This window comes from Struthio camelus, chromosome 1 (genome assembly GCF_040807025.1).
Source record: "Struthio camelus isolate bStrCam1 chromosome 1, bStrCam1.hap1, whole genome shotgun sequence".
Lineage (NCBI taxonomy): Eukaryota > Metazoa > Chordata > Aves > Struthioniformes > Struthionidae > Struthio > Struthio camelus.
In genome coordinates, this window is record NC_090942.1 from 9,927,152 (window position 1) to 9,948,810 (window position 21,659).

The following is a 21,659-nucleotide window of genomic DNA, read 5'->3' on the forward strand; positions in this document are numbered from 1 at the left end:
TGTGCACACTTGGTATTCACGTTGGGTAGAATTTTCTTTAAACTATAAAAACTGTTCAAGAATAAGTAGTAATTTCAGTGCTTAACAATACATCAACCGTTGATAACACAAAAAACATCTCTTTAGTGCAAGAGGTGAAGTTATTGATTCCAGATGCTTTTTACACATTCTTAATACTTAAAACGTTTAATGCACAACTAACACTTGACAGTCCATGTCTGACTCTAAAATGTCAAGAAAACAGGAACACCCTAGTAGTAGCTTCTTTGTGTTTACGAACAATGAAACTTTGAACACATTATACTTTTATGTTTTTTCTCCTACCTCTAGTGACTGCTGGTTGTGATCTCTTCCAGGAAATACTTGCCTTGTTTGGAAGTCCTAAAATGAAAAATTTTTTACTTAAAAAAAATTTTTACTTTCACTTTTTTTAAAAAAAAACATTTTACTTGTTTTAACTCCCTTAGTGTGACAGCATGCTGCCTTTTATCTCACCAGTTCAGTGCAGCTTTTCAAACTACAAGATGACCTCAGCAGCTGCAATTAGATGTAAATCACACTAATAATATCTTCGGAATATATTTTTTACTTGTAATAGTAATATAACCACTGCTAGCTTTACACTCTTTAGGACTAGTCTTTCGCTTCATTTGCTGTTACGACAATTTTTTTTTTTTTTTGTAAATTTAATCAGTGTTCCATTACTATTTTAAGTGCTGTAGTACAGTGGGAGTGTGCTAGAGATTGTCGATCTATTCTGTGAAGTAGATTTGTTAATAAAAATTCTCAGTGGCTATTTACACTTGAGTTTGTTATCAAATGCATATATGTTTTCTGTGGAGTATATTCATAAAGCCTGTTTATTTCAGTTACTTAAAATGTCCAACTCTGTATTATTCAGGAGTATACTTTGAGCTTTTGTATTGTCATCTTTAATTCTTGTGATGAAAATAATTCATTCTGAATGAAATACATTGCCAGATATACAGAAAATGTATAAGATTTCAAGAACTGACCTGAGATTTGAACAAGTTTGTAGAGAGTCTGTAGAATCGTGCATCTCTGAGAAGCTTCTAGAAATTACAGTCTGCAGGAAAAGACAGATAAAGAACTGATACTGGGAAGGTAGTCACAAAACTCCCAGTGGGGTAAGCAAATGTACAGTATAACCATGAGTGGCAAGACAGAGTCAAGTGCCTTGATCAGACATTGCTGGTTTGCTCACCTACAAAGCATCATAAGAACTGGGAGGCAGCAGAAAAGCACATTTTTGGATTTCAATACTTTAGATAAAACTCCAGAAGCACATAGAGTGAATTGCAGACAGCTTGTCTAATTCATTAGCAAAAGCTTAAGAGGGGCATAGTTTGCATTTTCCCAGTAGTTGAATGGAAAGATGTAAACAGGGAAGAGCTTTAAGAGGGTTTCGGAAGCAACTTCCAAGGCTTTCCATTGAGCTCTTACCTGTAAATATGATTAGTTTTGTGCCTGCATGTACCTTTGTTAGTAAATAATTTGAGGATAAGCAAACGTGGCATACCATAACCTATAAAGCTAAAATGATTTTAGGTGAACAAAGAAAATGTGTTTAAAAGCTATAAAGTGAGTAGCTGCTTACATCCTGATGCAGTTCTGTAGTTCATTCTGTAGCTTTCTTCTCCATTTAAGTTTGCCCTTTGCTTTTGATCAGGCTTTCTTTTTTCTTGTTTTTGATGTAAGATAAAAACTTACTGTATTTTAACATGTTTATTACATGAGCTATTTGTTTTTATCTGCTTTGACTGTAAAAGTAGTTTCTTAAAAAAAACCTCCAATAAATATTGTCTAATACTATCACTGCTTTTTAAACTTTTTAGTGTTTAACACATCAAACGCAGCTTCATAAGTTCCCTGAAACAAAGACTGGGAAGTACGTTTTCTCTCCTCCATTGGGTTTTGTGCCTTCAGAACTTCTTCAGAACTTGTTATTTAGAAGGCCATAAGCTGCTGAGGAGGAGATCTGAGCAGAGCTGAATTTGAACCCTGTGAAGAGCAGAGAAGCAGAGAGTGTATAAAAGTTCTTTTTTTCCCAATGAACTTTTTTTTTTCTAAAATAACTCTAAATCTAAATATTTTCAAAAAGAACAGTAACTAAAATAATTAAGAAAACACCTGACATCAGCCTCGACTTTCAGAAGGGATTATTTCTGGTCATTTTGTGTGGAAGGCCTTCATTTGCACAGAATATGCATTCAGGGTAGAATATCTTAATTCTTATTCATATTCATCAAAAGTGGTCCCATCAGGAATGAGTGCAGAGTAGCCAGTTTACTCTTCAGTCACACCTCCTCTTACTTTACGCAAACTTTTCAGTGAAAACATATCTTAAAAGTACGAATCTACCCCTTTGTCATTAAGGCTTGCCTGTATGGAGAGAATCACCTCACGTTATATACAGCCTTTTTATTATCTATTATCAGCGCGTGCGTGGGACTTCAGCCACACGGCACTTTTACGGCATCTTTGGAAAAGTGAACTTGACTCAGTAGATCATAAATCAATTGAATACAATAATCACAAACTAAAGTACAAATTTCTAAGGCAGATTTCAATTTTGTGTATGCAAAACATGCACAGAAAAGTGTTTAAAAATATGAGCAGTTTAGGCATGGAAACATGGGCAAAATGGGGAAAGTAGAATTGTGCCTATCTGGCAGCAAGAAGACACAGGATTAATTCAGCCATATCATCCTACTGAACTTTAACATTCACTGTTCTGTTGGTTTTTTTGCTTTGCTTGGGCTAGCCTGGACATATGGCAATACTTCTGAAGGGTTATAATTAGCACAAGGAGGTCTGCAAAAAGTCTTTTCTTGGGGGACTAAGGTTGGACTAAAGATTAAATGGAGTCAGAGCGGTATAACTGAGGAGCTTCAAGCATTTTTATCTCAAGCATCACACATAATTAAGGATTTGGGGCAGAACGAATATATAAATAAATAATAAAACTGCTACTGTTCTTTGCTAGCTTTTTGTTTAAACATACTATGTATGGTTTTTTACAATGTAGAGATTTTATTAAGTAAAACAACAAGTTCTAAATGTCATTGGCTTTCTTTTTTCCTTTTAGGGGATTGCTAATGTTTGTCCTTTTGGTGATGTTTAAGTTTTACCAGACTGAGTATCAGCTACCTAACCTTAGAAATATTAGGGATATTGCTTCTTGCTTAATTTAGCATGAAATAAATACTCATCCTTTGTTTCTCTATCTTCCTTTCTCAGATATCATCCTAAAAACACATTCATCTTGTTTTAATGATCTGATAATTTTGTAACATTTGAACAGTGAATTATTGCTTAATAAACTAGAAGCGCTCTACAGTCTTCAAAAAGCAGTGGACAGTTATAATGTATAAGGGCAGTATACGATCAGTAAAACCAAGTCCGTGAAAGCAAATACAACATCAAACCAGTGCGGTGGAACTTTGAATCTGCAGGGAATGATTGAAGATCTTGGCAGGTGTCATTTACTGTGCCATTCACCTTGAAGTTTCCCTGGCTAGACATGTGGTTATATTTCCAGCAAATTTCAGACTGCCAGGACAGACAAATGTTCTGTCTCTACAGTTCACTCAGCACATACATCCAAATTTATATTTGCCCCCTTGGGCGAAAGTCAGTATTATTATCCATCTGTCCTGTATTTTCTCCTTGACCTCTTCATGCTCACTTCCTGATGCTATAGAGTAGTTTAACTACCTGTGCAATTTTTTTATCAATCTTAGCAATCTTATGCGTACTTTCCAACTTCAGAAAAGTAAGAAACCAGGAATCAGACATACTGAAAGATAACTTATTCTGCAGTTAACGGCATGTCCCACATGCATAAGGCACTATAGTTTTAGAGTTATATAGGGCTTAAGTCAAAAAGTATATAGCTATAAATAGCATATATAAAAATGGTTATACATAGCTATATTCTTAAAGTAAATTATAAGCATTTGCAAAACACAACTCACAGAGATGGCGCATTGCTTTTTGTTAAAATTGCGCTAATAGTATACATTCTCTTGCTCACAGTATTACAATTTTCTCTTGTGAAGACCACTGCATGAAGAGATATTGCTCATGTGAGACCTGCCCTTATTTCCTTTTGGTGTGCAGGACTTCAGTGAATCTGTTATGATTGCCATTTCCTATTGAACTGTCATGACGAACTTGGAGAGATACCATCCAGGATGCAGGTGTTCAGGTCAAACAAGAGAGAAGGAAGTTCAAAGGCATTCCCTCCCACCCCTCCCGATACCGTAACGCCAGCACACTGTGTCACAGGAAGTCTCTAAAACGCCCACGCTAGAGAACACACAGCCAGTGAAACTCTCAGACATATTTAATTGCAGCTGAAAATCAAAAAAGAATGAGTTGTAATCATAGTAATTAGAAGAAAACATTTTTTTTCCAGATATTTTTGCAAGGCATGGTCAATTATACAAGAGAACCTTATACTTCATCTTCTATATGATAGACACCAGCTTCATCAGCCTATCCAGATCTTCCCAATACAGTACATTAAAAAGTCTAGTTCAATGAGCATACTATCCTGCTTTTTTTCTGGTTGCATACGGTAGTCGGAAAAGCCTCAAAACTGTAAAGGTTTTACTGTTTCTATCAAGAAGGCTAAAACTCTTTAATTCTATTTGGGGGGAAAGAGGGTCGGGATCAATGCCGTCCCAGTCTTCTCCATAGAAATGCGCACAGAGACTGTGTGAGTTTAATGAAGTTTACTAAGATTTCTATATGTGTCATTAAGAAAGTCTGTCAAACAATTAACATGTTATTTTTAAGCGCTGTGCAACTATCCATTGTAACCAAACAAGCAGGCAGTCTCTCTGTTTAGCTCAATAGCTGATGCATATATAAAAGGTGTGCTTTATAAAGCACCATCTAGGTTCCGGTGCAATGGAGATGCAATGCGTATGTCAAGTTAACGAGATATCAGTTTAAATAGAAGTCATTATGTCATCTGGTAATAATTGTTATTTAAGCCACAGGTATTAGCATGTGAGCAGTAAGTATATGTAATATGAAAACAGAACATATTTAAAAAAAAACAGTAAAAAACGGTGCAATATTAATTAAGTCCTCTTGTATGGATACGGAGCAAAGGAAAAACAAAAGATGATGTCTATCTTGCAAGATAGCAAGAAAAATAAGTTTCAGAATTTAAATCTTGTAGGATAAAAGCAAAATCATTGCAGTTTTCTATATCTCTGTAGCCAGTTCTGCTTTTTTGAGGTGCTTTTTTGTGTGCATTACAATCAGCTCTGTGACTGTGCTTTTTTTTTTTTTGTTCAATTTCTAAAGCAGCATCTTAATGACTGTTGCCTAGGACTGTCGGTTTTCCTTAAATGTTCCCCAGAGCAGGGTTTCACTTACAAGCGTCATTTTAAATGTAGCCCTCTGTAGCACTTTTCTTGTGATCCTCAACCTTTGCAGAGGGGTTATATTTTAAAAATATGTGCTGAATACTGGCCACCTGTTAATGATACCCAAACTAATGATACCGAAAGAAAGCCCGTTATGTCAGGACATTTTCTAGGGAAGGTGATAAAAAAGACAGAGATCCTTCAGGCTGGAACAGCATTAACTTCAACATACATTGTACTCCACCCTCACAAATGTTATTTCAAAGGCAGCCATAATCCCCTTGAAAGTATTGGGTGAGAGGGAGAAGAATAGGGAGATTTCTAGAAACTTAATTGCAAATGTGCAATTTTGTGTGCAAGTTACACGCTCCTATCTGGAGAGAAGATTTATTTAATGTTTCCCTTCCTCCGGAGAGTTTTGGATAACATAAAAAGGGACAGATTAAGATTAATCTGCTCAGGAATACGGAGAGTGTCTTTTCTGGTACACTGGGCATACAACAGGGTCAGCCAAACAGAATGGACAGCTTCCAAATCCCCTTGAAAGTGATCCTACCCTGCTGATAGAGATGTCTTCAAATGAACAGACAGGACAGACAGATTTCCATTTACAGAATTAAGTAAAATGTGTGAAACACAAACTGGGATCAAAACAAAGGGGGAAAAGCACTCTTATTTCCCCTTTTCTCCCCCTACAAGATTCACCTGTTTTGCAGAGTATCAAATAAATACTTATAAAACATATCTGTCTAGGACAAAGTGTCGTAAATTAGCAAAAATGTAGGATAAGGTTGTTTGGACACATTTAAATTTAGGTATGCAATCAGCAGATCTTAAAAAAAAAAAAAAGAGGAGAGGGTGTAAGTAAAATTACGTGGTGCTGATGAAACCGGAGCTGTAGCGTTTTAACTTTGGCTTCGGCATGCGCTTTTTTCCCCCCTTGTCTCCAGATGCCCTGACAAAATGGAGAGTTAGATTCACAAAGAGAGGAAAGGGTGTATTTGTGCCAACATATGTTTGACATCCTTTTTTTTTGTTTTGGCACCTAGAAGAGCCAGTGCTTCTCACGGGATTTGAAGTTCAAAGTTAGGTATCATTTTTGTAATTACATACAGATGCATGTCCAGGATTATAAAAGGCCGATGAAGGGTTCTTTTACGTTACAAGGTGCATTTGTCTGTATTTCTTACTAACCAGTTACAGTGATTTCCATTGTTTTAAGCAGAGGTGGAAATTGCTATGTCAAAAAACCACCTTGACCTGCAACTCTTTGCAAACTTTTCATAGCAACGAGCTAAATAGCATCCATATACGTGTGCTTTTTCTTTTCTTTTCCTTCCTGGCAATTTTAGATCTGACTATAGGATGCCTCGTTCTTTCATCTGTATTCATACTGAGTAATACTATCTTCCATGATAGTACAAGGGAAGCTACTAATCTTTTGAGGCCAATTAGGTTACATTTGATAAAAGCATCTACTCAGACTTAATGAATACTCCAGAATATAGCCATGAATAAGCAGCAAATTTCAGCTGATATAAAATAAATTGGCATAAGGAGCTTTCCCTTCCCAATGACCTTCATTGTCATAATGCTTGAATGATTCTTCCTGCTCCATTTTTATTTTGCTATTATCACATTCAGTTTAACATATATAAAATAGACAAAAATACAAATTGTATTACTATAATTTGCAGAAGTCACATCCTTTGAAGTTGTAAGAATTTTCCTAATACTTTCAATGCAAATTTAATAATAAACATAATAATTTGGTTCCAAAAGTAAAGAACAGTAGCATGTTTAAATGACTTCCTCATCTAAAATCCCTCTAATAAAACAAAGGCAAAGCTATACCATTAGAGAAATAACAAATAAATAATACAATAGGATTACTATTTTTAGTGGAAAATGTGATATTTATACATGCAAATGTAGCTTGACTGCAATAGTGTTCATTGTACCAAAATGTAAATCATTAAATTAAGATTTGTAAAGTTTTATATTGAAATATTTTGAAAATAAAAGTGGCAAAAGATATTTTCAAAAAAAAATTATCTCCTAAACAAAATTACTTTTTCAACAAGTTTAAAAAATATTGCAATTACTAATTTGTTAATTTTCCCCTGCTTTTTCAAAGAGCTTCAGTCATCAGTGCTCTCGTTTAGGTGCCTGCAAAAGCAGCAGCTCCAGTAGGGGGAACACTAAATCCCATTGCAGCAAAAAAAAAAACATAGACAGAGATCTTAAACACTACACTTTATTGAAATGTGCTTAGCAAGTATGTTGTGCATACCTATATAATATGAATACGATTTAAAATGTGACATATTATGCCCAAACCCTACTTTTCAGCTAAAATGCAGGTGGATGGCAAAATAGGTTTTACCTGAATTTACGGAGCCCTTGGCTTCACCTGTGAGGACAGAATCCTCCATTAACTTCTCAATTCTTACCTAAGCAAAATTTGCGGTGCATGAAACTCTGACTCCACTGAAGCTACTGGAAGCTATTCTCTTTATTGTACTGGAAATAGTAATTTGATAGCAAAAATCTCTGTAAGAACACTAGCAACTGCACTGAAAGAGTGGGAAACTGTTGCCTCAATCTTCAAATGAATGCTACTTGGGTTAAATGTTAAATTAATATTAATGGAAGTAGTATAAGATAGCAAGCAAAGCATTTGATCCTGAGCCCTGGGCTTACCGAGAAGGCTTAAGAGCCTAAATTTCCCTTGGGTAGAATTTATACGTAAGTAAAATTTTGATATCTAACTGTAACAAAGTGATTTCCAGAAACCTCTGCCAAGTTGCTTAGCTACGAATGCTTAGATGTTTGCTGGAAGGATGGCACTTTCCTTAACATGAAGGAATTTAATGTGCTGCTTGCTGCTTGTCTAGTCATTCTTAAGCGCCACCTCCCATTCAGGCTGCTAACTATTGTGAGCTGTATCCTAAAAGCATGTAATTTTCTACATTTACTGAATATAAAACTTAGGCATCCACATGATGAGCCACGAACCAGCAGTCTGAGTTTAAGCCACTTTTGTGTTCAAAGGCTTAATACCTAATTGCTCCGTGAATCCAGGAATATGTGCCAAGCTCTAGTACTGGCCTTTAAATGGCTCCAGTTTTACTGCAAGTTGTTTCTGCTTTAATATCAGCATAGCTTGCTTTTGAATCTAAAATGTCATTTTAATATGTCTTAACTTTCAGTACATAGTGGGTACAGAGGTAATCGAGCAGGTTGGTCAAGTATATACGGTATATTCAGGCACTAATGGCTGAGAACTGTGGTACAAAGTAATCTGTATCCACAATAACTGTTTCATGATTTCAGAAGTCTTGCATAAACACTCATCTCCCATAAGAGATCTGTTTAGCCTCATTTTGTGCTGAAACACCATTTGAAGAAAGAGCATTTTTCTGCAATATTACATAACAAAGAAATGAACATTATGCTGCAGACATAATAAATCAGATCACTGTTATTGTTGGGAAGTAATATTTCATAGAAACAGTAGCGTAAAGTATAGACTTGTAACTCTTTCCCTCATTGTTCCTTTTTATATAACAAAACAGGTGTCATTGACACTTGCAGCCAATATTCGTGCCTGAACAGCTACTTTCTACAAACGTTTAAACAAAAGACAAAAGCAGTCAATACCTTGGAGCTTCTTTTTTTAATGCATTCATACCTTCGGGGGACAAGAGATAAATGAAGGTAAGACGAACCTTTAGATGTTGTCTTCATCAGTGCTGACACTCTTCCTTGGGGGCTGACAGCTGCTAATGAATTCATTTTAAACATGACATACAAGGAGAACAAAAATGCTTTTTTGGTTTTGTTTCCTTTTAAAAGTAGGATGAGAATAACAACTAGCATTGATCATAATGGAAAAGCTAATCGGCGCTAATTTGTGATCAAATACAAACAATGAACAGATTCATGAAGAAATCTTTGCATTTCCCCAACCAGTGAAATCAGACTGGCTTTTTAGTTGAATTCAGACATTTTGGCTGTTCCTAGGAAAGTATTGTAGCTTTTACCATGCCAGAAATTCTGCCAGAACCTCAGATTTAATTGCCAGAGCAAATGGTTGACAGGAACTCAGGCAGCCTTTTTCTTCTTTTCATCTGCCAAAAGTATTTTTATTTAGTACTATCCTACGTTATTAAACCATCGGTATTGTTTGCACTGATATTGAATAATCTTCTTTTAAAATCATTCTGATATTGAGATTTCAACTTCAGATTTTCCGAAAAAAATACTATATTTTTAATTTTTCACAGAATTTAAATTCTTTACTAATAACATAGTGGTTCAAGTCCATAGCTACTCCAGATTTTGACGGAAATTCTTTAAATTCAAATTTTCAAATAAAAACTCAGTGATATCTTGTGTTTTAGTATAGTCTGTCTCTGTGTAATGAATGTGCTTGTTACCAGGAATTTAAATCCAGTTGTGGTGCACTGATTTGTGCTTACTGATAACTCTCAGTATCTTGAGCTACGTCCTATTCTTTAACTAGCTAAAGAGCAAATGACCATGATGTATGCATGAAAGGAATTGTATATGATTTTTGCTTGCACTAGCAGAATGAACTTAATGGCCAAGACCAATTTCAGTCTTGTGTTACTAACCCTGTTCAGAAAACATGCATAATATATGAATGCTTCACCCTGTCAAGGAATATGGGAATAATGGAAGATAATTGTCACCTTTTCTCTCTGTAAAGAAAACTAAATTGGGTTGCACTATTTTGCATCAGTTGTAAAGTTGCTTTTTATTGCTGTACATATTTATAAAAGTGTAAAACTGATTAGTTTATGCTACTTTTATGCATTACCGAATGCGAGTATGCACTTTATAACTTACATACATAAAGATGCATGGAGTCTAAGAAAAGACCCTACCAGTTGCCCTCTGGAAAAGATCGTTCAACATTAGAGGCAAGATTGGAGGCTAAGATAAACAAAACATAAGGAAGAAATCATTGCCTTATCTATGGAATAAATTCAAGCGAACATAATGGTGCCCCCTCAATGTTAACGTACCTTGGAGAGTGCAGAAGAACTTCATAAGAACACAACATGACTGCCTTGTAGCTCTTGTGAGGAGGATCAAATTCAGTGCTGATTTCTACCAGTAACAGTTCAGTGATTACATTCAAACAACATACCCAGTAAATTTAAAGAGATGTCAGAAGATAAACATGTAAATATGCTGTAATATGTTCTTCCAAAGGTGCGGTGTAGTCTACTAAGTAGTTTGTCTGCTACAGGTAAAGCATTTTTTCGGATAAAGTTACTCTAAAATATGTTGCAAAGAAAAATGAGTGAGATGGTTATAGCTAGAACTCAACCATAGGTAATTACAGAAGATCACTTTGTCATTATAAAATATGTAAAGATACCAAAGGGTTTTCATGAGACAAGTGAAGGGAACGTACAGGATAAATATTTTCTGCTCTTCCATTAATAACCTATCCTTTGGTTAGGCAGAACTCAATTCGATTTACATGTTGCTAGATCAAGAACCAACTTGGTAACTTCAGATTATTGTAAGTATGTTTAAGCCTTCAAGTCTTAATGGTAACTTAGACGTATTCTAAATTCCTAGACTGAGAAAATCAGCCTTGAGGGAATGAGGAAGTTTCAAAATCCGAGACATGAGTGACCTTATCATGGACTGAAAAACATGTATGTGTGGAGACACCTGGTCTCAGTGAACCTGCTACTCACAGATTACTTAACAAACATAATCTTGGCAGATGTGCAAATTAGAGAAATGAGTGGAGAATAATCACAGAGTTAAATAAGGGTTGTCTTTCAAGCTACTATTCGAAATATATTTCCTGAAGATACACATAGGTTACTTAACACTCCTAATTCTAGAAATGAGGAGGATAACTGTCCAAAATAGACATGAATAAAATCAGGATTTATTCTGGGAATGGGCCTGCCTGGCATACTTACCTTTTTAGCATGTGCTTATATATTCTGTGCAGACCCACCGTCATGCTGAGTGTCCTAAAAATAGAGGTATATATAAAGAAGTGTACTTAATTAAAACATTAACATACAATTAAATTATCGGAATACAATCCCATATTGTTTATATAAAAAAAGAAAAAGCTGTTGTTTCGAAGGGATGATCTTATGTTTCCTGTCCTTCCCTTTCAAGGGGGTTAATTTGGGACATAAAATCATATAGGATCAGAGCCTTTCCATGTTAACATGCCCCTAATAATACATCTATCTATAAATATATTATATTTATATTTATTTACATTTGATTTGATATTCTTGGTTCTCTAAAGATGAAGATTCATAAAGAGTGAGGTAGCAGCTTGCGTAGAATTAACTCTGCTGACAAAAATTGCTCACCATTTATTTAAATGTCTCTAATGCTTCCCACAAGGTAAATGCACTCAGCAAAGCATAGAACAGGACTTGCATGTTTCTACCTTTTTCTGAAACAAAGTTTGCTTGTAGACAGCTTGCACCCATTATTTCGTGGACTCTGTATTACAAACAGGACCCTCCCAGTTTCTGATACTCTAATGTTGACATAGCAGATCCTGCTATAAATTCGATTCTCAAAGGTGCCGCTTAGCACAAAAAAAGGTTCATAGGGATATTTTTTCCCCCAGGCTGCTCTTTGTAGAGAACAGTTTCTGTGTGCAGATACTGATTTTTACAAGACTATAGTATTTCCTTACTCTCAGCTCTGATCCACATCCAGTCTGCCTGTAATTTTTTGCCATCATTGGAAGGTAGCTGAAAATACTTCTAAGCAACGTTTATGCATGTTTGATGTAAAAAGCTGTGTGCTGGATGTGCACATTTGAAGGAAATTATTTTGTGCCCCTTTTTATTTCCAACAGAGATTTGAAGTAATAGCAGTCATTGTTAAAGAGAATGGAACATAAAATAAACTTTTATTGCTCTAGAAACAGTCTGTTTCTTACCCTTCCATAGTGATACATGAGATTTCTGCATGCTTTGGCAACAGATATCATATAAAATTTTTCTTTTTCTTTTTTTTTTTTTTGCAAACATCAGGCAAGTATATCTCCTTTTATGTTTATATCTGCAAGAAAGTATCGTATACAGCTAAAAAACTAAGCAGTTAAACAGAATTTAACTGTTTACACTAGCAGTTCCATCCTTTGCAGAACAGCTGCACTCTTAGCTGAGATGAAATTTACTGCTAGAGAAAAGTGCCAAGAGTCACATCTATTGGTGTAAAGTTTCATATAAATGAGACTGCACCTTCTGATCTCTTGCTATTGATAGTGCCAGTGCTTAATCCATTGCTCAGAAGAACACAATAAGTTTTGAAAGTCACACAAGCAATTTTACAGTCTCTCACTTTCTGAGGGGAAAAAGAATAATAATGTGTAGATGATCCTTCTTAGATAGACTTGTACTTGGGTAAGAGAAATGTTACCCCTGGAAAGGAAGTATTTTGTAGCACGAGAGACAGAAGCGTAGCCCTACCATGCTTGGGGAATAAGCCTGCTGCACAGATACAAATGATGAAGCCAAATTCCTCCTAAAGGCTGGTCCTGCCCGTAGAGTTAAAACATTGAGTAAACATACATCTTCTTTCCTACCCTGCGTGCTTCAGAACTGAGGGTCTGAAATAAGAGCTGTCTAAGACAGGTCAAAGCCACATCAAACACGTGCTTCTTGCTCTCTCTTCGCAAACTTCACACCTTTAGCCGCAGCCACTGTCACTTGTTACACTTTTTCTTCCTTACACATTGAGATTCAAATTTTGGAAATCAGTTGCTTTTACTGTGCTGCTTATTTTTCACAGTGAGGTCCAAAGAGGTATTTCTCAAACATATAAGAGACAGTCCTCGCCTCAAAGATTTTACCATCTAAAAGACAAGAATAGTGGAAAACAGTAATACATGTGAATGGAATAGTGGTTATAAATACAGCTTTTTTTTTTTTTTTTAATGTGATTATTACAATAGGAATGTTAGGACAAGTTTAGTTACATGATCAGGCAAAGAAATATACTGTGCAGGAAGCAAGCTGGTGTCCAAAAGTCTTTTCTTGAACTTCTGCCAGTGCTGTGCCGAGATGAACCTCCGGCAGCTCTTCGCTGTTACATCCATGGCTGGAAGTGGGGAGCGCTCTGCGTGGGTGCCAGGGCTTCAGGAACCCAAGAAGGTCTTGCACGGTCCCCGCTACACAGCATAAGAGAGTGAATCCCCACTGGACTCTACTTTTCTCCTACCTCTCTCCCATTACTATTTACTTGATCTGTTTATAACTATGCTGTGCAGGCTCAGTTTCTGGGTCTATACTCCCTGCAGTTTCTTTGATCTAGCAGTTCATGCTTTTATTTCCTTTTTTGGGTGCTTAATAAAAAAGCAGAGGCTAACTTTTAACCAGAGAAAAACTGGAGGAGGGAAATGTGTCAGAGAATATCTGTATGGCATCGGTCCTTTCCTCGTTATAAATAGCATACATCCTTAGTGAAATAAAGCATTTACACTCTCAGAAGGAAATGTGATCACTCATGGATTAAAAAGGAGACATCTCCTAACATTCCCAGAAAGTGGTTGAAAAAAAATGTTTTGGGGGTGGCAAGAGATAAAAGTTCATTCTCGGGTTAGATTCCAAAAGCAATGTAAGACCCTAAACCACATTTTGCATTTATCTTTTACAGCAGAGGCTGTGTTCTTGCTGCCTGTATAAATCTTTAATCATGAAGACTGTAATTTCCTCTTCCACACAGATCTTGTCATTAGTTGTTTTTAGTTCAGTGACTTGTGTGTTTAACATTGCATTTTTGTAGAACAGTGAGACTGACTGTGATCTCATTTAAACCGAGACACAAGTCAGGGGCAGTTCTAGTCAAATCAGAGGAAATATGTCAGTACAAAACATGGATGAAAAGAGCCCCAGGGTTTTATTGCTGAAAACACACCTTCAGAGGTATTATCAAATAAGACAAATGATACTAAAAAGGAGGGATCTTATGCTCATACTGGGTTTATGATTTAAAATTATACAAGCTATTCTGAAAAATCTAATGTAAGATCATTGCTGCCAGAGAAAGGGAAATTGCAGAAGGCCAATGAGATAGTGATTCCTGCTCTGTGCCTACGGGGAGGGGATGACTGTCGCTGCTAAATTGTTTAATCTTATCCAGCTTCTGTATACGACTTCTTTGTGTTTTTATTGCTAGTAAGAGAAAGCCTATGCAGATTTTAGAACAGTTTTGATGTACAGTCATCCAGATGCAGCTCCCATAGCTTCAGTAGATTAGCTTTGTTCTCTTCTCACAGAGGTTTGGTGTTGGGAGGATGGTCAAGACAAGGTCAAGTCCTTTTCCAATGTTATTTCAGACTTTCCATGTGACCTCGGGCCTTTATGCTGATATGTAACAGCAGTGAAAGAAGATACTAATGTCTCACTATTCCATATAGCCTTTATCAGCATTCAGTCTTAATGGACTTGTAGACCTTTCCCTTAGAAGAATGAAGGAACACCTTAGTCTTTATTTCCAAAGGAAGAAGAAGGAGACATCCCATTTTTCACATATATTTATCAAATAGATCCAATTTGTGAGTAAAGATCAGGCAAAAAATAGGCTATAACACACAGTGTTATCTGGCACTTTCTACAGCACAAATTTGGGTAAATTTGAGATAGTCCTCCTACAGTCCCATTAAAGTCAAAGAAGAGATATGCAACAGACAGAATAGGGTTTCTCTGGCCTATTCTAGACATTTCTCTTAGGATTAGATGAGCTGCCCTTTGCAGGTTCTCATTTATCACCACTGACTATAATAGGAACCTGGGAGGGCTACCTCACACACACTTCAGCATTTAATTTTTAGGCACCTAAGTTAGAGCAGATGAGTTTCTTCCAGTATCTCTACTACTGGCACAAAATTATTGTTTTTTTATTGCTTCATCATCATTCTTTGAATATCTGTAGTTTTTATATTATTATTATAACCTTTTTTCCATTGAACGGTATACAGAATTCTCCAATAATGACCCAAATCTATACAGAGACATGATAATAATTGAAATTGTCTGCAGTGGAACATTGTCATTAAAAATATTGCCTGGTTAACAGGTTTTACTCAACACTTACACTGCTAATTTCAGTAGTCAGCAAAGGATTTTTTGTGTTCAAACCAATTCTGAAACACTCTCTTGACCTGCTTGCCATGGAATCCAAGGGAAATTACAGAACACCAATTAAAAATCATTTAAGTGCACTGGTTTATTTTGCTTTGTGTTTTTTTGTGGTTTTGCACCCAGCCACAGTGTTTAACACATGTGGTTTTGTAATTGTGATATGCTGGGAAAGTTCAGAGTGTTGTTTGGCCTTTTAGCTTCTACTTCCACCTGTGTGCTAGTACATCTAGTATTGATACATTGGACTGTGACTCACATCAAATAAGCTCAATAGCTGGCTGGAAATTTGCACATGCATTTTCTTTGAGTTAGCACCATCTTTGTCAAATCTTTCCTTCAACTGCCAAGGCCCGACAACAAAATATCAGATGAGAAGTAAAGAACTACCAGAAGTTGCCCTCTTATACTGGCATTTATTCCTTGACTCTGTTTCTCCCTTCTCTGTGCAAATTATAAGCTCCTTTAGGGTAGAATCCTGTGATAACTACTCATACAACTACTTTGCATAATTAGATCATCCTTAATTAAACAAGGGATATCAATTTGTCTGATTTTGAAAATAGAAGTAGAAGAGCATTCATGATTCAGCATATGCATTTGTAATGTGTGAGAACAGAGTTTAGATGTATGCTTCAAATCAGGCAGACAGAAGATGAGACTTGTCTGTGCTAGGACAGTGTATTCTGGATATCTCGTTCTCTACTGCTCTTTCTAAGCAGATATGAGACTGCAACCTTCATATGTACACTTCTTTGACATTCATCAATTAATAGTAACTATATTCATACAATTGCGATTTATTCTGTGCCTGGATGACTGTGACTGCCTGCTTCTCTTCCTTATTAATGTGAAATGATGCAACTTTAGGGAATATAGTTGTTCTTCTGCTTTGGTGTTCCAGAGTATGGGAGTCTTACAGCACAGACACAGAGACCACACAGAACCTGTTTTAGAATAGCAAGTTATGCACTGGATAAAACAAGTACATACAGAATTTTTATCCCAGAGTAGATAAAGCCTCTGGAAAATCAGTTTACCTGACCTGTCTCCGTTTAACCCTGCTTATCCTAGATCTGAATAAAATTGGTTCTCACCACATATGGCCTGACAGATTTCTTAGTCCCTAGATATTTTGTAGTAAAATTCAGTTTTTCACTAACCACCAGTTTTCCACCTGTTAGAGTCTCCACCTGCTTCTCTTGGTCCTGCAAAAACTTTTTTTGCTGAAGACTTTGTTCTTCACATCCCCTGTTCCCCGTATTTGGGTTTAACCCTCTGTTCTGAACTCATTCATATAGCAGTGTCATTTGGCTTTTTTTGCTCTGCAATATTCAGTAGTAGTGTTACTGTTCAGAGATTTTTTTTTCCTGTTTTGTCATGATTACCATTGCCATCGGTAATAGCCTGATTATATTACTCAGCACTGTATTTTATCACAGGGAATTAACGAAGTCTTGCAGCAGCTAAATCAATATCATCTTTGCAAAAGATGTAAAGAGGGTGTTTGTACCCAGTGTAACACACTGAAGTACAAAAGTACTTTTTAAAGGATAAGATTCTATTTATAACCCTAAAATATTTTTCACTGCTAGTTTGCAGGGGCAAATGTTTTCTTCCAGCTTTGAGAGTGATAATACTTACTAATTTTATACTAGGAAATTACATACACAAATTTCCCATCAATACGTAGCGCAAGAAATTGATCTTATCTGGAAATCAAATTACTTTTACTTTTCTTGTTGAATACTATTCAAGAAACTAAAGAAAAGTGTAGTCCAAAACTTCAAAGTATTTCATCCGCGCTTTCCCAGTGGACAGTATTCTTCATTAATGTAGATCGATTCAATTTTGTTCAAGTCTGTTAAAATGTGGAAACTCTGAAATTCTAATCTTAATCACCTTTCTATTGCTGCGTTTCGGATAAGGCTGTAATTCATCCTCCCTTTTTGGAACTGCATTAAATGTATTATATGAGAGACAATATGGTTTAGTGGAAAAAATGGCTGGACCAGACTTAAGGAATTCCTTTCCCAGCTTTGCCATGAATGGAAAACTGAGACAGTTTTTAACTCTTAAATTAAAACTTCTTTCTCACATGTCAGTTTTAGTTTTGTCATTTGATTTGCATAAATCATCTGTCACAATTTAAAAACAGAAGCAGGAGGAAACACCTGCCTCATAGGGACTCTTGTTACTCCTGATTAAGTTACCGTCTCCTCAAGAGTATTCCAGTTTAGCTGGTTGCAGTAGATTGAAAAAAAAAAAAAAAAGGAAAAGAAAAAAAAGAGACAATAGTGTCTGTTGTTAAGGACTGACCTTCCAGATGATTAATGAAGAAATATTATTGATATTCTCATCTGCTCACTTTTTGACATCTCTCTTCCTTTAATAAACAACTTATCCCAGCAAGAAGCTCACGAGTGGTCAAATCTGCTCTGTTCTGAACACTAACTGTGTAATGGATACACTTTTCTTTAACCTGTCAACATACAGAACTCCAGCTTGATTCAGATCTGCCTCATGCTTCAGGAAAACAGGAGTCGCTCCTTTGAAGTCAATGAAATTCTTCGGGTTTCACGTATGGGAAAATGAGAGAAGAATAAGGCCTTTTGTCTTCAAGCAGGGCAGCCATGCTGCTTAATAAATCATCATATCAGCAGCTGTTTTGCACTGGGGAACAGCTCAATAATTGATGCTGCTGCCCAGAAATCCACAGAGGTTATTGATCAGGCAGGCCTGTTAGCGTTTCTGTAAACCTACAGCACGGGGCTGAAACAAATAGGACTGGCAGGAACAGGAATATATCACGCGGTCGTTTGCAGGGCATGCTTCCCTACAGCCTTTCAAAAAGAATTGAATTAACACTTCTGTTTTCATTCTCTACATTGTTTCTGTAAACATATCTACTTACGCACAGAGAATACCCCAGCCAAAAATAACATTTCTGCTTGCAAAGTGGGAGACCTTGTAAACATTTTAATTGCAGTACAGTTTATTCTGTTTATTAATTTGGGGGATTAACAATTTAGACTTGAGTAACTGATTCCACGCTATGCAACAAAAAAGTAAGAGGGAACTTGGGTCATGAGATTTTTATCTTTTAAGAGCAACAGCTAGGGAAAGTTCCTGACTCGAGTGCTACATAATTTTTTAACTTAATTGTTATTTTACAGGCTCTCCATTTAGAATTAATCTGAACTAGCTTTCAACAAAATATACAAATAAAGGTTAAACACAACATGTAACTTCCCTTGAACCCAAATTATGCAGTAGGATAAAACAGTCTTTCGAAGATTAAGGCATATCAAGAACATTTTCCACTTCTGAAAATAGACCATCCAAATAGCTACCACAACCGAGTATTCAGTGAAATATAAAAGATAGGCTTGTCAATCAGTTAGATAGTACTAAGAGAGCACTTTTTACTATCAAAAAAGCCAGTATTTGACACTTATATATTTGCTAAAGCCAGCTAGTGGATGTTTAAAATATATTTGTTAATTGTTTAGGGGATAAGAGAAACAGTTGGGACTTTTTGATAATATATGGCTTCATTGGAAAGAGCTGACACAGCTGAAATGTAAATGAATCTAGGCAAATGAGATTCCCTCAACAGGAATGACAGGACCACATATGCTAATTCTATGGTCCAACATTTAAGGCATATTATCTTTGAATGTCCTGGGGAAGTTTTTTTTTTTTTTAATTATTCAGCTGAAATATAGAACAAAGGATAGTCCTCACTTGATCCTATCTTCTTACTAGTGAGCTCTCTTTTACAATTTATGAAGCAACACCTGTCTCCATAACTAGCTGTCCTCCCACTTCCTTCCTCTGTTTGGCCATCTGCTCACCTGTTGCTTGGTATCTGGCTCCTTGTTTAAAGCTCTCAGAGGGGAGGAGGTTTTATTTTTGTTTATTTTAATGGGATCCTAAATAGGAGACTTTTAAATAAGGTTTCCAAGCCCTATGACCCCTTTCTCTTTTTTTTTTTTTTGTAGTAGAGATAAATATTATAACTAAAGATGAAAAACAAACAAATAAACAAAACCAGAAGCCTGAGCCAAGGAATTCATTCTGTAAAATGGAGTAGAGAGTAAGTACAAATCCATTTTTCCTTATATTTTAAGATGCAATTAAGGGTTGCAGGCAAACAAATGAAAATAACCACTATTTTCCTGCTAGCCTCTAAAAACATTATTTTCATTATTTTTGTGTTGTATCTTGCTAGACTAGTCTGGTATATGAACAAATAGTTCTCTATATCCTCTGTGGTTTTTTAAGTATTCTGACAGTTCATGTTCTTACTTGTAATGGAACCAAGTAGCTTGTTGCAGCTGTTTGTTCAGCAGACCCCAAAGCCTTTCTACCAGAGTCATTACTAATTCAAACAAGCCACACTCAAAACCAATTACACATCTGAACCTTGGAACAATGCAGACCTAAATACCTTCTCAGGAGGAGGGGGGGGGGGGAAAACCCTAAAACGTGTCAAAACGTACTATCCGTGCTCCATGTGAAATCCCGTACTGTTCTTACCTTGAATCCCAGAGGTTGCAAGACCAAGTGGATGCAGGATTCTTAATGGGTGAAAGTGGTACAGCAGGTGATTTTGAAATGCATGTGCTTGGAGCTGCCTTGCACACAGCTGTCCTGGGAAAGTGGTCTGTGTGTGCTCCCTGGAGATACTAAACTCACAAATACTCAGTCTTCTTGTGGAGCAACAGTGAAACTCCTCACAAAATAATTAATGACTAAGTTCCTCATTTCTGACAAATCGCATTAAAATTGCAGGCAGCTGGCACGGTCCATATATTCCACCAGCTGGACAGTGATTCCTGGGTAAAGGGGATAAACTAGATATGGCCTGCCAGAAGAGTGATAAAAAGATTATAGCACTTAAGCTCTGTTCATACCATAAGGGTACACAAAAAAATGCAGCAGTGAACTTAGAACCTCCAATAAGCCTAATTCTAAAGGTGTGGTTTTGTAGCAATGCAGTAGATGGGTAAACCGGACAGAGAGAGACAGAGAAAAAAAGTACACTAATTAACAGCAATATGTGAGATGTGAGTTAATTAGTTCCCTTTACACCTAACTGTTATGCCATCCTCCCACTTCTGTTGTGTAGTAACATAACAAAAATAGCATTTGTAGTCATATTATGATTACCTTTTCTATATTCTAAAAAAAAGAAGTTAATGGTGTCATCAGAATGCAATTGCTAGCTTGTCTGTTATAGGCAATAATCATTATTTTTCATGTTAATATATCTATGTACTCTTATTGTCACTAAATTTGTGAGAAACATACATTGTTAGAAGATAGCCTTATGAATTTCGGCTGACTGGAAAATAGCAATTTATAATTTTTCACTTCTCTTCTATTTCTGGTTTGGTTACACTCTTTAAAATATGCTGTAACCAATTTGCCTCTAGCTTTTTTTAGTTTTGGTTTTGTTTTTCCAGTCGAAAGTCATTTTCTCTCATTACTGATAGTGTTCTGCAAAACTTTACAGAAGGATCTCAGAGTACTCTAAAACTGCTTTTATTGGCCTAAAGGTGCTTGTTTGCTATACACAAGCTGGCCATAAAGAGCTGCACAGGAACCCTGAAGTTTTCCATCCTGGCTTTTTATCTACCCCACTGCAAGCAAAACATTTTTCAGGGTAATACAGAGGTGATTTCTGCAAAGAGCATCTGTGCTTTTTACAGAGTCGCACAAGCTTATAGCAAGGGTCTTGCATTGATAATACTGATAAAACTGTGAGACTGGGATAACTACAGAAGAGCAGGATCTAGTTAGAGCAGTGTCGTACCCCGCAAACTACAAACGTTTGGAAATGACCAAATGATGAACTTTCTTTAGAAACACAGAGAAATATTTCATCATCTTTTGCTGCTGGTTTGGAGTCAATGCTACCAAGACAGATAAATTTGTCAGCCACATTGAATCTAGTTCCTTTCATCTAGTGCCATTGTATAAATATACAACATAGTGATTAATTCCTTCTTGATATTAGTTATTTTACTACCTTCCCTTCTTTTCTTATCCTTCTTGATAACCCTTCTCTTAAAAT

The 21,659-nt window shown here is 36.2% G+C and overlaps 1 long non-coding RNA gene across 6 annotated transcripts in view; it reads right to left on the bottom strand.

Moving 5' to 3' along the window:
• LOC138062471 (uncharacterized) overlaps positions 1–20,601 on the bottom strand; it is a 53,774-nt gene extending 33,173 nt beyond the window's left edge. For 4 of the 6 annotated variants that reach the window (XR_011136497.1, XR_011136482.1, XR_011136503.1 and 1 more), the window contains exons 1-3: positions 1,619–4,247; positions 1,017–1,087; positions 325–381 (exon numbers count right to left, since the gene is read on the bottom strand). This is a non-coding gene — a long non-coding RNA (uncharacterized lncRNA). Of the gene's footprint in view, positions 1–324; positions 382–1,016; positions 1,088–1,618; positions 4,248–10,459; positions 11,435–20,119 lie in introns of those variants that run through there. The other 2 variants (XR_011136501.1, XR_011136492.1) reach the window with 2 other exon arrangements.
• Positions 20,602–21,659: the final 1,058 nt, after the last annotated feature.